A 19,894-nucleotide genomic window follows, 5' to 3' on the forward strand; every position below is an offset into this window, starting at 1 on the left:
CTTATAAATTGAGCAAATCACACAAGTAAATAATAGGAATCAGCCTTATAAATTGAGCAAATCACACAAGTAAATAATAGGAATCAGCCTTATAAATTGAGCAAATCACACAAGTAAATAATAGGAATCAGCCTTATAAATTGAGCAAATCACACAAGTAAATAATGTAGAGGAAAGATTTCTGTAAGTCAAGTAAATCATCAGTGAATAATGTTGGAAGCATTTGTGTAAATAAAAGCATATCATAACAGAAAATAATAGGAAACAATTTTATAAATCAAGCAAATCATACCTGTGCAGAATAATAGGAAATATTCGTATAAATCAAGCGAAACTTACCCGTAAATAATACAGGAAACATTTTTATAAATCAAGCAAATCATGCCAGTAAAAAATATAGGAAACATTACCATAAATCAGGCAAATCATACACTAGTAAATATAACTGGAAATCTTCCTATAAGTCAAGCATACCATGCCAGCAAATCAGTAATCGATATACATGCCATTCTTAACAGATGAGTATTTGCTGGTGTAGATCTTACTGATCAGGACGTATTACTATATACCTGTACATACATGTAGGAAGCAAATCACGCAGTGAATCAGTCAGTCGCACGATTTTCTCTCAATCATTTGCTGTCAGTCAGACAGCAATTCACACCTTCTAGTTTCGCTCATGCTTTGGCGATGACACACGGATTAAGAGCCTATTGGTATTCCAAGCGTGTTATGGGACAAATATGAAATCTAATCGCGAAAATAAACTTGTGCGTGTGGCTTTCTGATTGGGTGATAATAACATGGAAATTGGAGAATTGTTCAATTACACGCAGACCCGGCCTTGAGTCATCTCGACCATCTTTGATGATGTCATTCACGTCAGCCGGTGACGCAGTACTACATACGTAACCCGCGTGCAGTGTAGCTTGCAGTTGCCAGACCCCAAACAGGAAATGACGGCATTTTTCCGCTGAGCCGAGTCGGCAATCTTCCTATCCCTCTCGATAATCGAGCGTAGAGTCTCCTTTGAAGGGAAAATGAAAGGTTTTCACTTGCCTTCCTTCATCAGCTTTCGCCACATTTGATTTCACCAAGCTCCGTAGATTAACCCCGGCGTTGACTTCCGGGATTTGCCGAAGGCTGCCGATCAGTCGCCTTTGAAGCCGGCGATATCCCGTGAATATTAAACGGTGCATCTACACAAATAGTTAATAATAATAGTTACAAAAATTGCCTCCCAGAAAAGAAATTTATAGGTAATATGAGTGATCCGAACATTTGTGTGGGATATGTCCGGTACCTCATTCAAGATACGATCCAATCTGTCTACACATTGTTTCTGAATGTCCAACTGTGCATGGCTATTGTACTTTGTTGAGACCAGGTGTATGCATTTGTGCGTGCAGCACAAAATGTGCCTTTAAGTCGGTTGCTTTTTCAGTCTCATGTCATGGAAAAGAGAATTGGTTGATTGCTGTTCAACGCTTTGATCAAGAATGTTTCACTTGCGGATGGCGGCGGTCTGTACTATAGATGGGTGTAGGTAGAGTGGCCGGGGTACAAACTACCGACCTTTGGCAAGTTTCTGACGAACTTTCCAGCGTGTGATGCACAGACGTGTGATGCAGACGCTATATTTTGGTGGAAGACAAATTATCTTCAAAATGTCACCCATGCCCCGCGAACAGTGAAAGTGGAATAATCTACAGATTCCATACTGGCCGATAGCACAGTTGCTAGGGCGTCCGCTTCGGGAGGCGGTATATCTAGGGTCAATCCTGGGTCGGGCCTTAAAACATGAAGTTGGGACTTCCTCTCTTGGCGTTCAGCATTGATGACCAGTAACATTTTAATGGCTCGGGCGGGGCTGCTTACTTGCCTTCGGTAAGTCGTCTCAGTGAAACAGCACTAGACAAAAGAGCGGTCGAAATCCGTCCAGTAACATGGGGGCACATTTAATGCTCTCCAAGGCCTCCATCGTCGTCATAATGACTGAAAAATTGCTAAATGCGTCGTTAAACCCCAAGCACTCACTCTTTCAGTTTTGAACCCGTAATTTGTTGTCGTATATAGCGATTTAAAGACGAGCAACAGAACCACTTCGCAAAGACCTGCTCTCCTTCATTAGGTTATAACTATGAAGGCCTCCACTAACAATGAGAGTAACAAAGGAATCTCTTATTCTCTGCCATCCAAGGCCTGGATTCTAGACGGTTCTTTGACATGTTCGCCTCGCGTTTCTTTACTGGTCTGGGCGCGCTTGCACAAAGGAATTGTTAGGCAATCGTAAATTTTGGAAGTTACAATCGACATCGTAGGCCAAATTTGTTGTACATAAAGATGGCCTATGTCAATGGACAATGTACCAGTCAGTTACTTTCTTTGCCTTCATTTTCAAAAGAGTTCTATGTCAAAAGATTCAGCAGCTAATAACAACAACGACGGTGGAGTAATTCTCGTAACATCTTTTTGAGAGAATTACCTTGCACACCTTTGTAAACGGAGTCGAAAAGTATTAGTTAACAGCCTACCTAAAACGAGTATTTGTATTTGACGTCAATTTTGCGGCGATTGCAAATATGTAAAACAGGTTCGACCCGATTCTGATTTCTGGTTGTAAGTGACAACTATTGTAGCTTAGGCTACAATCTCTACGTGCAAGCGGGTGTCGATTTTAAGCTAAGGCTACGATCGAGATCTTAATGATTTACAACCAACTTAGGTTTACAATCAATTAGTGGAAGCGACCTCGGGAACGTATAACGGTCGACGATTTGGAGACGAATGTCAGATGGGTGCGATATCCCGAGTTTAAAGAAATACAGAATCGCCATTGATTTGGCTGGGGCGAGAGAAAGTCCAGGCTAAGACTAAACTGAGCTGAATTTAGGTATATGGCACATCTAGTCAAGCGTGGCAAAGGCTGTATGACTTAACCCAGGAGATTACATCTCCTCTGTCAGCCAATCAACGTCGATTCTGTATCCCTTCAAGATGTAAGGTGATTATGGGAAGATTTGATATGGCAAGTTACGTCAACGCGGGACGGGCGCGTCTTTAACGCAGTGGCGGAAATGATTGCACTGTGATAATCAGACATGCTTAGTGGACTGACTGCAAATTCTTAATAGGTCTACGCCAGGGGGATTGGCCTCTGTGGTGAGGAATGGTGTATCTTAAGGATGAGAAGAAGCAACGGACCCGACGAAAGACCGCGAACTCACACGGGAGTAATTACACGACCTAGTCAAGCATGCGCTGTTACAGCACGGAATAAAAGCTCGCGCTTGATCGCACGCGCCACGTGACTGGACGGACGGTTCTAATGGAGTAGTGTAGGGATTACCGATGTCTCAGTCTTTGAGATGTTCGGGCTATGGCTGTGCTGTTCCGGATGCTCAGGCTTTAACCTCACTTCAGAAGGGAAGGAAGGAGGGAAAGAGAGAAGGAGGGAGAGAGCCGGGGAGGTCATGCTGGATTGGGAAAAGCGTTAAGGCCCTTTGCGACTCACGCAGACCCCAGCCCACTAAAATCTCGACTCACCCTCTTTGCTTCTACACCCGGGGGTATGCATTGTTAACTAGACAAAATCATGACTCTAAACCCTTCTTTGTTACTCGCTACCCCAGCCAAAAGGTTTTCTTGTACTTTCTGTCTATCCGACACTTTAGTCGCCGATGGCGGTCTTGTCAAAGGCTCGCACATACTGGACACCCTTTTTTAAACCAACAGAGCGGCCGGGCCAACTTTACCCCAAAGGCACATCTAACCCAAACTGAATCGCTTTCATCGATCCTTGCTTTCGACTTGGCTGCAGAGAGTCCGAGATAGCATCTCCCTTCTGCTTCGTTAAGCCTCTTAAATATTCTCGGCATGTTTAATAAATAGATCGATATTTACGACGATTGACTATAAGACCTTATTCCTCGTATTTCTTCAGGGAAAGGTTGTTCATTTTTTGTTCTTCCTCAATTTACTCAATTAAAACGGCAATATTTTTTGGCAGTTATATAGCTCCAAACTAATTCAAGACACGCACTATTGGGAATTGGAGAAATGCCAACCTTGCAATTCTGGAAGGGCAACTCATAAAGCGGTGTTTGTACAGCACATATAACCATTAAAGCTTTGAGCTCTTTTAATTTTTTAAAAAGTATTTTAAAATGAGATGCAATTTAAATCATATAGGTAGCCTACATATGGTACATACATAAGAATAGCAGTGAAGCCAGCAAAGCTTGATCATTATATTCGTTAATGCTCGATGTCATTGCATGTTCTTTACTGAATAAGCACCGACGCTCGCGTAGGGGTGTTCTCAGACTAACATCCCTTGAGTGGGTGAGAAAGAGTGAGTGAGTGCTTGGGGTTTAACGTCGTACTTAACAATGTTTCAGCCACATGATGACGAAGGAATCCTTAGAGCGTGTGAAATGTACCTCCTTGTTGAAGGACGGATTTCCACCGCTCTTTTATCTAGTGCTGCTTCACTGAGACGACTTACCGAAGGCAAGTAAGCCGCCCCGCCCGAGCCATTATACTGACACCTGTCAACCAGTCGTTGCACTATCTCCTTCGTGCTGGACGCCAAGCGAGAAAGTTACAACTTCCTCTTTTAAAGTCTTAGGTGTGACTCGACCTAGGATTGAACATGGATCTACCGCTCCCGAAGCGGAAACATTCCTTGAAGACCACGCCTTCCACTAACATGGCGTGCATGTATGGCTATACATCATACGTAGGGAAGTTCGTCAGTAAATCGACAAAATGTCATTTAGGCTCGATACTTGGGACTCGTGAACATATACACCGAAACTGACACCCATCTAAAGTATGACGTTAAACCCCAAGCATACATACAGGCAGCCACATCTATACTACCATTTTTTGACCGCCGCATGCGCCTGGCGAGTCAGACCGAAGTATTTTTGTGTCTTATGGCATGTGAGATTTTCTACATCTTAAATTGTTAAGAATACATGTATGACGAACTTTTAAGCCCTTTCAATAAAATATTTATCAGATGAAAGATCATTAATAACTGTCCACGTAAAATGCATTTAAAGCATATATAGGATTCTATGGTGGTTTGTTGGAACTAAATTGAGAAAATCAAAAATACTTGCATGCCATGTGTCACCCGTTTTCTCCACTCATGCCTAAATGTGACCGGCGTTGTACACGTGAACAATACGTCAGTTTCGTGTGTAACAACATTCAAATAAATAAATAAATAAATAAATAAATAAATAAATAAATAAATAATCAAATAAATAAATAAATGCGCAACTCTAGTCTCGACCGAGAGGCATAAACAGCTAGAAAACAGGACTAAGTTTGGAATCGTGCACTCAGTTGCCCCGTGCTAACATCTTGCATGTGTTGTTCAGGTTTTTGCCATTGTGGTTTGGTTTTGACATGTTTTCGCCACAGTAAATGACTGTAATATTTACAATGTGACGTAAAGCCATGATTGAACCGCTTCGGTGGCCTAGTGGTTAGATCACCCGAGTCAAAGTCAGGCGACCCGTGATCAAACCCGGGTCAGGTCATACCAAACGGCTTTGCAAAGGTATTTGTTGCTGCGTCGCTTGGCGCTAAACACTGAGAGGTTATATGGCAACTAAACAGGGCCAGTACGACGTAAAACCCCAAGAATACATACCTACATACATACATATAAAGCCATAATTGCTTTATTCTTGTATTCTTACTGAGGGACCTCCGTGGCCTAGGCGTTAGCGCGACGCCATGACCCAGGAACCTCTCAACAATGTAATCCAGCGCTGTGAATTCAAGTCCAGTTCATGCTGGCTTTCTGTGCTGGTTCTGTGTGGTTTCCTTCCACAATAATGCTGACCGCCGTAACACAAGTGAAATATTTTTGATCACGACGTAAAACACCAGTTAAATAAATCAAACATATAAAAGCCACGATTGTTTCATTCTTGAATTTTATTTACATGTAGAGAAGCATTCTCGCTGATTTCAGCCTTGTGTAATAAGTGTATAAGATTCCTTAGTGCTACCACAACCTCCAACATTTCGCACAGGTCACGGTCTTCTTAAATCCGTATTAGTTGAAGAAAATCGGGTTTTTACAACAAAATCAATCACATGTTAAGTGCAGTTGCATTAGGGCCCATAGTGGAGGTAAAACGGACATTAATTATTTAGCCGTCGTCGATCATTCAGGACATTCCAGTTTAAATTGAGTGGATGATGTACCACTGCTTATCCCGAGTTTAGGCTATTCCTTGTCTCAAAGGTCTGGAGTTCAAATCCACTGGGCGTCATTTTGTCTGCGACTTTAGGGTTTGCACCTGTTAAACCTTTCAGGTTTATATAGAGACGGCATTAGGATCGACATTTTAGTGACAGGTGCACCGAATGCTTATTTCGTTCGTCATTAACTTTTAACTTACTTGTAGAATATTTTTTTTTCCTTTTTTTGTTCGGTTTGTCCAATGTGACAAGACTCATCGTCTCATGTAGTGAAGAAAATGACAGGTATTTTAATCTGGCTCCAAAAACTTGAATAGTGCAAAACTCGTGTAGAGCAAAGCAGTTATGACAGTCAACCTTTACTGACTGGCTGTTCCAGACCGCCTCAGTTGAATGTACGTGAAATATTTTTGAACATCAGCTTGAAGGATTTAATGAATAAATATTTACTATTTTATTTCATTGATGTTTGTCAGTGTGGTATACGGACATAAAATCAAAATAAGATTAAACAAAGTCTAAATAGAGTTTCCTTAAGTGTGAAAACCAGGAACATTCGTAACAAATACACAACCATGGATATTTGTCAGTAATGGTTTTAACTGCTTTTACACCCTTCATATAAAACACGTGATATGAGTATACTGATGTTTATACAGTCCCAGCACCTGTCCTTGGGCTGCCGGTTGTGACAAATAAATGTACGAGTGTTGCCTTCCCTGCATCAGTTGGTGTTTGCGATTTCCAAATGATTCACTCGGAAGACCACATCCAGGAATTTGACCATGGCAGCCGTTTTGAAAATAGGTTCCAGGGAAGTGGTAGAATGCTTTACTCCAGCGTCACCCCAAATACCCCCCCCCCCCCAAGCCTATTAATCTTCACTTTTGTTGTTGATAGCCCAGTTTTGATTAATTAGATTGCACGATATCTAGCCGTAACTTTGACGAATTGAGAGATAGTATCAATTTAAGGGGAACTCGCGATCTTTCAGCAATCTATTATGGGGAACGTCTGTGAGACATCAGCAGGGCTTCTTCCTACATGATGAAATTCCCTACACCTAATCTTCTTCGCTTCTTTAGCTTTTAATAGGTGGGTGGGTGGGGGGGGGGTTACATTTGTGCTTAAGCTTTGCTCTGTTAAATGCCGTATAATCCGTTCAAGGAAATCTTAGCAAGATAAACGTGGTGATAGCGTGATTGCCAATGGCCTTTACAGTAACGGAAACTGGCGTTTCAATCATGTCTGGAAGCAGACTCTTACAGGTCTACTCAGTTTATTGAGAAGACATAGTCTACAGCTGATTGACAACATGAAAAATGAAGTCTAAATGGTCCTCTAAAAAGTGGGATACCGTCCTATTTAATGGATTCATTGAATTGTGTAGTGAGTGTGTGTAGGCTATACACTGACGCCCAGTAGAAACGTTACCCAGGCTTTGAAAGACGATTGAACAAAAGCAATCACATGTTGCATATGCACGAGATATGTATGCAAGCGAGGGATTTTTAGCATGATGTTAACCAGATGGCAGGAGAAATTCTTTGATGAACAGCCAAAGACATGCACGTGAGGTTTTGACATGAAAACATGTGAAAATGATATTGGTATTAGGCTTATTTCTCTTAACTGCTCCTGTCTCAGCGCGGTTTTCTCTCACCATAATGCTGACCGTCCTCTCATGAGTGAAATATTCTTGAGAACGGCGTAAAAATACCGCTGAAAAAAAAATCAAATCAAATCTTGCTCCTCGCTCTGAAAACCACTTTACGGTATACCAGCAACCGTTTGGGGTTTAGCTTCGGAATGTATGACGTCATATGTTGACAAGGTAAATGTGTCGCTTACAACGTGTTTTCAGGTGTCAACCGTTACGTTGATTACGTATGATTGTTTAACCATTATGACATTGTCGTTGCTGCTCTGGTTGAACTATCTACACTGTTTTTTTCATATTACATTACGCCAATGTACATTGCATATATTTTCAGAGAGACACAAGGTCAATGTCAAAATGAATCCGTTGCTCACCTTTTAAGGTTTATCATTTAAGCCATGTTTGTTAGGCTACTATATAGACTGCCCGGGGTGGCATAATTTATTTATTTATATATCTGATTGTTCTTTTAAGCCGCACTGAAGAATATTTCAGCATTAGGGTGGAAATCCCAAGACCATCCGCAGGTTGCCACAAGACCTTCTCACGTACGACCGGAGAGGAAGCCAGCATTAACTGGACTTGAATTCACAGCGACCGCGTTGGGGAGAGGCTCCTTGGCCATTGCGCCGAGCTGACACGCTAACGACCTCGGCCATGGATGCCCACAGAGTGACATAAGGGCAGTGTTACATGTATACATATAGTCTTATACGTACAGCAACCTGCGGATGGCCATGGGTTTTCCCCGGGCTCTGCCCTGTTTCCTCACACCATAATTCTGGCCGCCGTCGTTTAAGTGAAATATTCTTGAGTACAGCGTAAAACATCAATCAAATAAATAAACAGATAAATCATACACCTGCGCTAAAAACATCCAAGTAATGCCCAAATCGGAATAATGTGACTGTCACGGTTGTTATACAAAACATATATTAACAATCACAGGTGCTTATGTCATATTTTTACTTATACATCTATGCTATATTTATTAAATGATCAATTTGGTTGAACCAGCGGGGCGGTTCACAATACATATACCGCGACGAAGTTATGTTTATTTCTAGACCAGTAATATATTGCAATTAATATCACTGCATTTTTTTTACCTAATTCTGCTTTAGCCATGTTGGTAGGGGTGGGGGTCGGGCGTGTAATTCGTTACTATTTAAGCATTTACATAAACAGTTTGTATTAAGCCCTGACTGAGTTAAATTGACACGAGGGCGTATTTCACCGGTTATGTGCGACCATTTGCCAGCTATCACACTGTCGCCACTGCTCTGGTTTTACTCCCCTGCAGTAGTCTTTATATCATACAGTGTACAGATGCCTGACATGACCCCCACCCCACCCCACCCCCAAGGTGCACAGCCAAGCAATAAAAGCAGAAAGAGAAGCCGGAGCCATGGATGAAGCTACCACATAATCGTCGCGTTCTGGTTTTATCGCCGTTCTTCTTGGTTAGCTACGGGAGAAACCTTTATAGTACAATCGGATTGTATCTGTCGTAAAGTTTGTGCTGAAATTCCCGCTAAAAAGATTTCGTTTCTTTGACTTCAGTTTCGGCCACTCAAGTTAGCCTGCAAGAACATGCAGCCATGGTGGGAAGAAGCCAAACAGCAACGTGACGTCATCGATCTGACGTCAGTGGTGTGACCTCGTGTAGAGGGGTGACGTCAGAAAAGTAGGCTGATTTGCTTAGCGGCTTAGGATTTCCCGGCAACGTCTCGGTTGAAGAAACGGTAAGTTAAATGGAGATGCTCTACATAAGTTTATACAACTTCTTGCCCTATAACACTATACCATATCGATCGCTGCTTTTGTTTGAAACTCTCCGCCGATGTTTTCTCTCTCTCCTAATTTGCCAATTATTGTCTGTTCGGGAAAAAAATTTGCCTCTTTTCTTCCGCGCGACTGGAAAAAGCGAATAGCGGACTTTGGCTTCAAATTAGGGTTTCTAGCCTGGTTTCTGTTGTACTTGACTATACAGTCGGATTAAGCTGTATAGGCCTCCCTCGGGGTACTACCCACAGGGCGTCTTCTGTCCAGTGGACGCAGGACTGCGATGCTACAATTAACGGTGTCTCAATGCCCATCAGTGATATTAACGCGGTGGCGTGAAATGATCCTCTTTTGCTGAGAGTTACACTTTATTTTTTATCTGGTCATATATGGATCACGTCGAAAATTGAATTGCTTTGCTCTCTAGCATTTGTGCGACAATTGCAGGTCAAATCGTCTTAATATGGGATATAAACAATCAATAAACACCCCCATAAAAGCAAATAATCCGACTAAGTCGCGGACCGAATCTAATCAAATAACTTTATATTACTGCGCGCGCATGCTGTGACACTGTTGCCAAGGTCGCACGTGCGTGCAAACACTGGACGTCGCTATAAGAAACTGACCGACGCCGCCAGGGGGCGTTTTGTCAGCCATAATCAGACTGATGCCGACTGAATAGTGGAAAGTCAATTAGGATAAAAATAAAATAATAAAAAAAAACGACAAAATTCCTTTGAAAGAGAAAAGCCATTGTTGGCTCAGCTTTTAGTCTGGACCATCTGATAAACGGATAACACAGAATACAACACGCCATTGAAGCGGTCTGTGGATGGGTCGGCTTTGTTTGAGACTTGCACGACAGTGTGTCATGACAAACTCGAGAATACATCAGCAGGTTGGGGTTTGTCCACCGCGGGGCGATCTACAGTCGACCTAGAACCGCATGCAATGGCAGCGCGGTGGGTTCATTTTGACACATTCTCTCACAGTATATTTAACTATGCTATACGGGACATTCATAGAACTGATGTCAAAACAGGACAAAGACGATTACATAATATATTCACGTATACCTTTTGCCTTTGTCGACTTTTTGTTAAGGAAAGAGACAAGCTTACAATACCGAAAGCCGGAGTGTGATGTATATCTATATTGGTAGGCTGCCTCTGTCCGAAACTTAATGCAGGGGCCATGTTGGCTCGCATACAAAGTTTCAGTAGAATAACCTACAGTACGCAGTATAATTAATTTTACAAACTGTCAGTAAATTCTACTGCAAATTAAACTTGTTTAATTGACACATCTTTGTCTTCTATAGTGGAAACAGCTTTGTATTATATTATGTAAACAACTTTGTATTATATAGTGTAAACAGGTTTGTGTTATATAGTGCAAACAGCTTTGTGTTATAGTGCAAACAGGTTTGTGTTATATTGTGTGAACAGCTTTGTGTTATATAGTGCAAACACCTTTACGTTATAGTGTAAACAGCTTTGTGTTATGTTGTGTAAACAGCTTTGTGTTATATTGTGTAAACAGCTTTGTGTTACATAGTATAAACCTTGCTTAAGTGTGACACGTTTAGACGTTCACAACGGCAATCTATAAAATCTTCACAAAATTACATAGCAACTTTTGCTTTTGTTTATAAAACTCTGACTTTTAACACACAGGCAAATAAATCTTTATGTAGATTTGCGTCGACGGATCTTTGTGAGCTCGGGTTACCTGGATGTTCGCATTGTGTGTATTAATTATTAAACTAAAAAATAATAAAGGAAAAAACGTAATGAAGGGCTAACATCTGGGATACATGATCTTATAGCATGCCTGCTGAACGTCCGGCCTCCCGCGGCCCGAAAAGGCCCTCAGGTAAATAATTACCTGTTTGCAATTAGCCGTTTGGATCTTTTGTATAACATATGTCAAGGGCACTCGTCACAGAGCAGTTCTTTATCGTTACGTCTCATAATTCCGGATCTGGGTCAGACCTTTGTGATAACGTCACGCGGAGCGCGTGGGGCGGACTCGATTGTACATCCGGTTCATCCATTATTACGAGGAGAGATTTCAAATCTCCAGCACTACAGTGAAGTCTGTCTGTGAGGCGTCGCGATGTCTGATGTGTGTACAAAGCATGTGGGCAGAGATCCCGGGGGACGTCAAAACGCCAGGTATACAGATCGGAGTCATGATTTTGATCAATCTCGCACGCACGTTTCTGGCCACCACGATACATTGTTGCTGTGTGCTTTTTTTTTTTTTTTTTTTGGTCAAATCACTTTTTTTTGTTCATTTGTAATTAGAAGGTATAACTCTTACAGATGACGGCTTCTGTCACCTTGGTGACACGTGCTCTGTGCTCGGACATGCGCGACCATGTCCGTGTGAGCGATTTCCCACTATAGACACAATTGTACACATATATTCTGCCATTTTATACTGAGCGATTTGATCAGTGGTTATGAACGCTGTGTAACGTATAGCCCTCATTATGTACAAAATAAATCTGAAAGATACTTTTTTCTACACTTCTGAATTTCAATAACCCTTTCCAATAAACACATGTTGACCTTTTACCAGCTTATATATATATATATATATATATATATATATATATATATATATATATATATATATATATATATATATATATATATATATATATATATATATACTGGACTATTCAGTCTGAAATAAAGAACTATTATTGTTGGTATAATTGGTATAACCAATATATTATTGGTATACCATTGGTATAACCATTAATTTTCCGCTAGCTTGTAACCGAAAGTTCTTTTATTTGTTACCATTAATTGTTCTATCATATGTAACCAATATAGACAATAATGTATATACATTAATGTCCCGCCCGTAGCCATTATAGCTGACCTTTTCTAATTGTTGTTACGATTTGTAACCAATATATAGGTTACCATTTTTAGCCAATATATAATATCTCCATTTGTTTATAACTGGCCCGTGTTTTTATATATCAAAAGTTAATTTCATTTTTTTCTATTCAACCGTTATTTTCTTACAAAATTATCTCCAAAGCAGTAAAAACAGGTGTTTATATATATGACTCCCAAACGTGATTTAAGATTATAGCACAGACATACACCTCAAATTAAACATTTCCACAAGTTTACCTATATGAATATTAGGAAACCAAGATTTTAAATCTGATTAGCACTAGCCGTGCATTTATCAGTTTATTTATTTATTTTATTGATATTATTGTCCCGGGTGTATTTAGCAGCCTTGGATATCTGTAATTGCTTTTACTGGCATATATAAATTCGGTAATTAATCGCAAATAACAAATCGAATTTTTCTCTTTTTTTCCCTCTTTTTTTCTTGCTTCACATTTATGATGCAGAAGGAAGAAAGTTTCGGATATGCATGTATAATCTAAAGTGCATACGACCGATGGATCAATGGCCCTGATTAAAATTTAAATACACCTGAAATTAAACATTTTCACAAAAATAGCACAACAAGTTTACATACATGCATGTAAGGAAACCAAGATTTTAAATCTCATTAGCACTAGCCATGCATTTTTCTGTTTTTTTATTTATGCATTCACTTATTTTATTGATGTTATTGTTGGAGGAAAGCGATCCGAACCTATGTCAAACCTCTGCGTCTTTCCAGGTGTCGGACAAAAATTCTCATGTAAAGCTATAAGATGTATTTCTGGAAGATGTGATGATATCGGATGGAATTTATTTATTTACTTATTTACTTATTTATTTATTTATTTATTTATTTATTTATTTATTTGTTTATTTATTTGACTAGTGTTGAATGAAATAATAAAATGTGGAGTGCATACGAATTACTACTATTTAAGGATTAATATAAAACATAAAATCCGGCCTTAAGTAAATTGATAGGAAGCCGTATTTCACCGGTGACCAATTGCCGACTATCACACTGTCGTCGCTGTTCTGGGTTAACATACTTTATCTGCTGTAGTTTTTATATCAGAAAATTAGACAATTTCCAGATTTTAGAGAATTCTGTGTCAAGAGTATGAAGGGATAATAGTATTAATCACACTACAAAATCCACGAATTAAACTATCAGAAATTTCGCACCATATTTAGAATGCGAGAACCACTTTCACCTGGACTATAGAATTAGCGACATGGGACCACCGCTACAACAAGGATGTTTTATTCGTTTTAGAAACGATTTTGGTTATGAGATATTTGATGCTGATATAATTCGTAATAATCGGCTGCTTCTGTCAAGAACAAAGAATGTCTTTCATGTGAGCATCTTACCAACTACCACACATTATCGTCGCTGTCCTATAGTTTTATTCTCCATACCTTTGTATTAAACGCTGAACTCAAATATGGTAGGCCAGGCTGCATTGTGTTAATGTAGGCCCATACAGGGTGTAGTAAAAGGTTGACGAATTGCAGAACATAATTAATTATGTACAGCTCAGAGATTAAAAAAAGAACAGCGACGACAGAATATACGACCTCTTGTCATTTCGCCTCAGTTAAGGTTTTATTCCGACTATTCATGTAAATGCTTAAATAGTAGCAAATTACATGCTCCTTACACCAAGGTTTCAGTAGAAGTGGGTAAAAAATGCAGTGATGTTGATTACAGTTTATTAGATTTCACTGGTTTAGAATTAGCTGTGTTGTCATCACATTTACCGTACAATTATATTAAAACAATTCAAAGGGGTAGGACCCCGGGGATACTCAGCCCGCCAGCATATGTTTCCTGGTTTATGAAGGAATATAATATAATTAAAGACTGCAGCGTAGAGAATAAAACCAGAGCAGCGACGACAGTGTGATAGACGTACAGCATGGAGAGTAAAACTAGAGCAGTGACAACAGTATGATACGTGTACAGCATAGAGAGTAAAACCAGAGCAGTGACGACAGTGTGATAGACGTACAGCATCGAGAATAAAACCAGAGCAGTGACGACAGTGTGATAGACGTACAGCATCGAGAATAAAACCAGAGCAGTGACGACAGTGTGATAGCTGGCAAATGGTCACACGTCAGATAGACCAAGGGTATCTTTTAGGAGCTGCATGCAACAGGTCGTCTTGCATGGTGAAATACACCGATCTCACCCAGGAAAGCCAATCTGTAAGACGAATTCAAATTAGACTTCTCCAGCCCCTGTATGCAGGACTATAAGTCGGGTTTAGAGGCACGTTCCCGCCAGTACTCGGCTGACTCCGTAACTTTGTCATCTGGCTCAGATGGCACGCGCCAAATGAGCTTTTTGTGTGTATCCTAAAACCAGGATCGAGATCCTGCAGGCGGAAAATAGGATTACTTTAAAGAAAATGGAAACGGAGCGTAAATCGCTGGAAGATGTGTCTCCATGGAAGAAACATCAAAACTGGCCATAATGGAAAGCGATGTGTGGCACAGACAAGGCGGTTAGAGAAAAGAGGACTGCAATTTGCAAGAATACATGATCCACTTAAAACTTGCTACTCCACTTTTCAAGATGGCGCTTTTGCGTAACCTCTAGATTTAAGTGCGCGCAGATAGTTTTCTTCTGTAGTTGTATGTTTTTTTTTTATATCGCGTTTGTTAGAACTCTGCAAAAAAGGTATCACTATAATTTTCCGTGGTTTTAAGTAGACATTTCTGCGGCTTGAAATTATTTCGTGAAAATGCCCTCCTTTAAAATTATAGAAAGACGAGCTTCAAAGCGGATGGGATTTTCCCACAAACAGCACAAACGCTCGTGCGGCCTTGTTCAGAAATTGCATAATGGCGAGGTCTTAGGAAGTGGGCGGCTTTTGAAGCAGAATCTGGGCGCAGCAAAAAAGGAGTGAAAAGGGGAAATGACGAGGAGTTAGCCGAAGATGGCTTCCAATTTGTTGGCCCCTTTTTTCCTGGGCGCACACTTAAGATGGAGTCTTTCCTTTGTAGGGCCTTGCTAACCGCCCGAGGCCACGTCTTTTCTCGCGTGACTCACGTTCGTACGGGCCTATCTAACAGATTGCCCCGACGGAAGACTTGCCACAGCGAAAATGACGTAGTGTATCTCCAATTTAGCGTTTCCCGCCAGGTATTTTAGCTTCAAAATTAACTCGTCTACAGCTGGGAAAATGACATTATCAGGATATAATATGAAGGTCGCTTTTCGTACGGTCGACTGGATCCTTCCGTGGATGGTTTTCCTAAAAGGCTGCCTGCTACATGGCATCGTATTAACGCAAGGCTTTGGTAAATGTTTAAACTGGACGGAGAGAAAAGCATTGGTACAGGGACCGTTTCACAAGACAAAGCTGATGTGTGAGTTCAACCGTTATAAGGTTGTCGTCGCCTCCAGCATCTCGTCTTATTTCCACAACTGTTATACGTCTAGAATCTCGCGAAACCGCAAGAGTTATCACCGTGAAACATTGCTCATGAAATATTATAAAACCCAACCGCACCACTCTGGTCGAATTAACTTGGAACAGATGACATTTGTGAAATGTTCCTGACGAATTCAAAGCGAAACTTTCAAATTGTCTTCGACTGTATTGCCAGCGCGTAGGCCTGTACTTGAAGCTGCATGTGGCTATATATACATGCGTGTATACATTCCTTGTGACGGCGATCGACACGCTTGTCATACACTGCTTATTTTTTGAAAGCAAAAGTCTATATATAGTGAAGTATATTTAATTAATTATTAATTAAATTAATTCCTGTATTTATTTTACTGGTGTTTCAACGCCGTGCTCAAGATTTTCCCCCTTATTTGACGGCAGTCAAGTTCTCTTATTTATGGATGGATGAACCTATACCGATCTTTCACTATGTATAGGCCTATGACTGACAAACCTTTCCACTGCCGAGCTTTCACTATAGAAAGGCCTAAAAGTCACAAACCTTTTGATTTATATATATATATATATATATATATATATATATATATATATATATATATATATATATATATATATAGCTGTAATCATAATATACCGTCGTATAATTAAAATGTATAGTGTATAACAGCATTTTTTTTACAATTTTACAGGTAGTTTTGAGAAAAGAAAAATTGTTGAACTAACAGTGTTAATTTCTCTCTGTTGCAAGTTTTCACATTGTGTTTGATTCTCTGAATTTTTTAAAGCCATTCTTTATAATTGGAATGATACCGTCACTGCAAAATGTTATGACTTCACTTACTTTTCGTGACAAAAACCGTGACCATGTCAGATTGTCAATATGTTAATTATACATGCCTACAAAATTATTTACTAAAATTATTAAGAGCCATATTTGCTGTATTTTTTAAATACATTACGCCACGATGCTCATTGCTAAAATTTGTTACATAGAGCAATGATGTTGCCAAAGCTATAGTGAGCAAAAACAAGTACACAGATAAACGCAGGGAAGGTTTCATGGTTCACAGGCAAACTTTATATGTAAGGAATCACCTTCGTGATAGAATAAATATATACAGATGCAAATTTATCATCTGATAAATGGCGTCACGATATGTTTATATGTATATTATAAGGCTACACTGCAACAACAACGTCTATATGTAACGGTATATAACAGAGACATCGGACGTTTGCGGCAAAATACAAATGGTCTGAATGTTGAAGGCCCTGTGTATATGTTTTTGTTGGATAGGATTTTGAGAAGATCTTGCATTATGTGAAAGCAGAATACAACAGATCAGAAATACAACTGTTTTTGTCGTTAGCCATTCGTGATACAGAGGCACCTTCATAAAATTTCGTACGTCAGATTTCTCGTAAAAACACGTTTCAGTCATAGCGTCATATATGGAGATGTGACTAATGAGAAAAGCCTATTTGCGGAGAAATGATTTACGAAATTTAAAAAACGCTGAGGCCTTGATTTAAAACGAAATAATCTATACATAAGCCAGAAAACCAGCTGGATTTTTTTTTATAGATAAGCGCTCAAACCACAAGTGTGTCTTATGCGAACAATACTTAGCATGTTATGCGACAAAACCATACATGGGGTTGTATACAATCCCGCGAAAAATCGTCCTGGGTCGTTACAATATGAGACGTGACTTTCGTGTCGCGTCCATGCATACCTGGCCACGCCTTGCTTATTGTCCGCATTGTATTGCCCTTCATCGTCCACGTGTTCTAACATGATGTACGGTGAAAAACCACATATGTCACCCTTTCTGTTTCTAAGAAATAAAAAAAAAAAAGAAAAAAAAAAGGGAAACCGCAGTGGAAGCCGAGAAGAAAATGGCATAGCGTGAGGATATAGATGTATGTTGAAATACTGAACAGGCCTTTCGTGACAAATTCACACGTCTATAAGCATGCGTATTGTCTGACGTGTTGCGTATAAAATATAGTTTTAGGATTATTTAGATTCTGGAAGGTATACACATGTATAGGCCTACGCTGTAATGTCTATACAGTTTTTGGTTCTATGACATAGCCGGCAATATTCTGCTATTTGTATTGATATGTATAGCGTTGTTGGAATGCGTGGTGTGTACATGTCTGCATTCACCAATTTCGTCGTCTATAACAGAAAGGTAATATGACAAATGTTATAGCACACCAAATCTGAACTTTTATTTATGAAAGAAATCAGGATATTTCATTTTGGTGTATAAGTAACATGCCTATAAATTTTTCATTTTCCTGAAAAAAAGACATTTTCGTTTTCATTTTTAAAATTAAAATAAATCTATTTCAATGTCCCAAAGTTGATTTAAATTCGAAATTGAAGAAACTTAGAAATTATTGAAGAGCGCAGTTCACTGGTATATAAGGAAAGTTAATTCAGCGGTGCCTTTCTATACTTCGAAAGATAAATGTTATGAATATAATTAAAGACTTACAGCTTAGAGAACATGCATGAAGACATTAATGGTATAACCGAAGACATTAATGGTATAACCGAAGACATTAATGGTATAACTGACGACATTAATGGTATAACTGACGACATTAATGGTATAACCGAAGACATAAATGGTATAACTGAAGACTTTAACGGTATGAATGCATCATGATAAATTTAGTCATAACGAAACTTATATATCGTTAGCACACATGTGCCAGGCTGTAAAGAAGGAGAACTATGCTTATTTTAATAACTGATAATATTCGGGCATGGCGAGATAATCCGCTTAGCTTGCCTGCTTTGGTATAATAGAGTTTCAAGCGCGGGAGCCAGGAATTAAATCAGCAGCTCGGCTTACATAACTTTGAAACCATTGCGGTTAAAAAAAGCCCGGGTATTTTCTTGGGCTTCAGAGGTATCGTAGAGCGGCCTGGAGGGCGAGCACAGCGTAAAAACTGTCGTTCATTTGAGCTAATCAGCGAAAGAGACCGGTAGGCAGTTCCTTATAGAGTTACAAGAAGAACACCTTCGGCGCTGTGAAAATAAGAGATGGCCACTGGGGTGCCTAGCACGCAGCTGTTTGATCTTCGATCATAGCGCTTTTTGGTCCGCCCTTAATCACGAAAATCACAAGAAAAAAAATTAGGGGAGTATTTTTAAGAATGCGATAGCCATATCTTGTATAATACATCCACATGTCTCCAAGCTGGAGAGAATATCTTGTTTTCTACATAGATCATTTAATGCTGTTTGTTTCTAATCTATTTATGACATGAAATGAAATTGTCGCACACGCAATGATTTCTTTGCTGTTTTCTTTTTCAAATTCCCCGTAATACTTTTCAGATTTTCTTATCATTCCTTTTTAGACAAAATATGTAGTTATGTGAAAAAGCTGTATGATTTATTTTTTTAATTTCGTACAACGTTTTATTGCATGTATGTGTTTCCAGATTATATTGTATTGTACTGTATTGTTGGTATTACGTTTTTAATGAGCTAGGTGTGGGTGGGATGCGGTGGATTTCCTTTAGCAAGGTTGTGTCAAACGCAATCAACGAAGACGTTGTATGAGACAAATTATAAATAATATGACGTTCAGGCTTCTACAGGTGTTCAAAGCTGTATGATTTATTTTTTTATTATAAATAATATGACGTTCAGGCTTCTACAGGTGTTCAACAAGGTTATCTAAGTAAGTTTAGACTCCATAGACGTGTGAGCATATTCACATTTGACATTTTAACCCAGGTATAATTGGGGTAGTTTTTCCTCCATGTCAATAATTCTTGTGTAGGCGTATACACGGCATTGAACACTCATTAAGTGAACAAATTTGCTAGTGCATGGCATTGGT

General features: G+C 39.5%; 1 long non-coding RNA gene across 1 annotated transcript in view; it reads left to right on the plus strand.

Annotated features, from left to right (window-relative positions):
• The window catches only part of LOC135464665 (uncharacterized), a 52,057-nt gene extending 42,206 nt beyond the window's left edge, over positions 1-9,851 (plus strand). Inside the window, exon 3 of the long non-coding RNA XR_010443674.1 lies at positions 9,452-9,851. This is a non-coding gene — a long non-coding RNA (uncharacterized LOC135464665). The remainder of the gene's footprint in view (positions 1-9,451) is intronic.
• Positions 9,852-19,894: the final 10,043 nt, after the last annotated feature.

Source organism: Liolophura sinensis, chromosome 4, assembly GCF_032854445.1.
Source record: "Liolophura sinensis isolate JHLJ2023 chromosome 4, CUHK_Ljap_v2, whole genome shotgun sequence".
Lineage (NCBI taxonomy): Eukaryota > Metazoa > Mollusca > Polyplacophora > Chitonida > Chitonidae > Liolophura > Liolophura sinensis.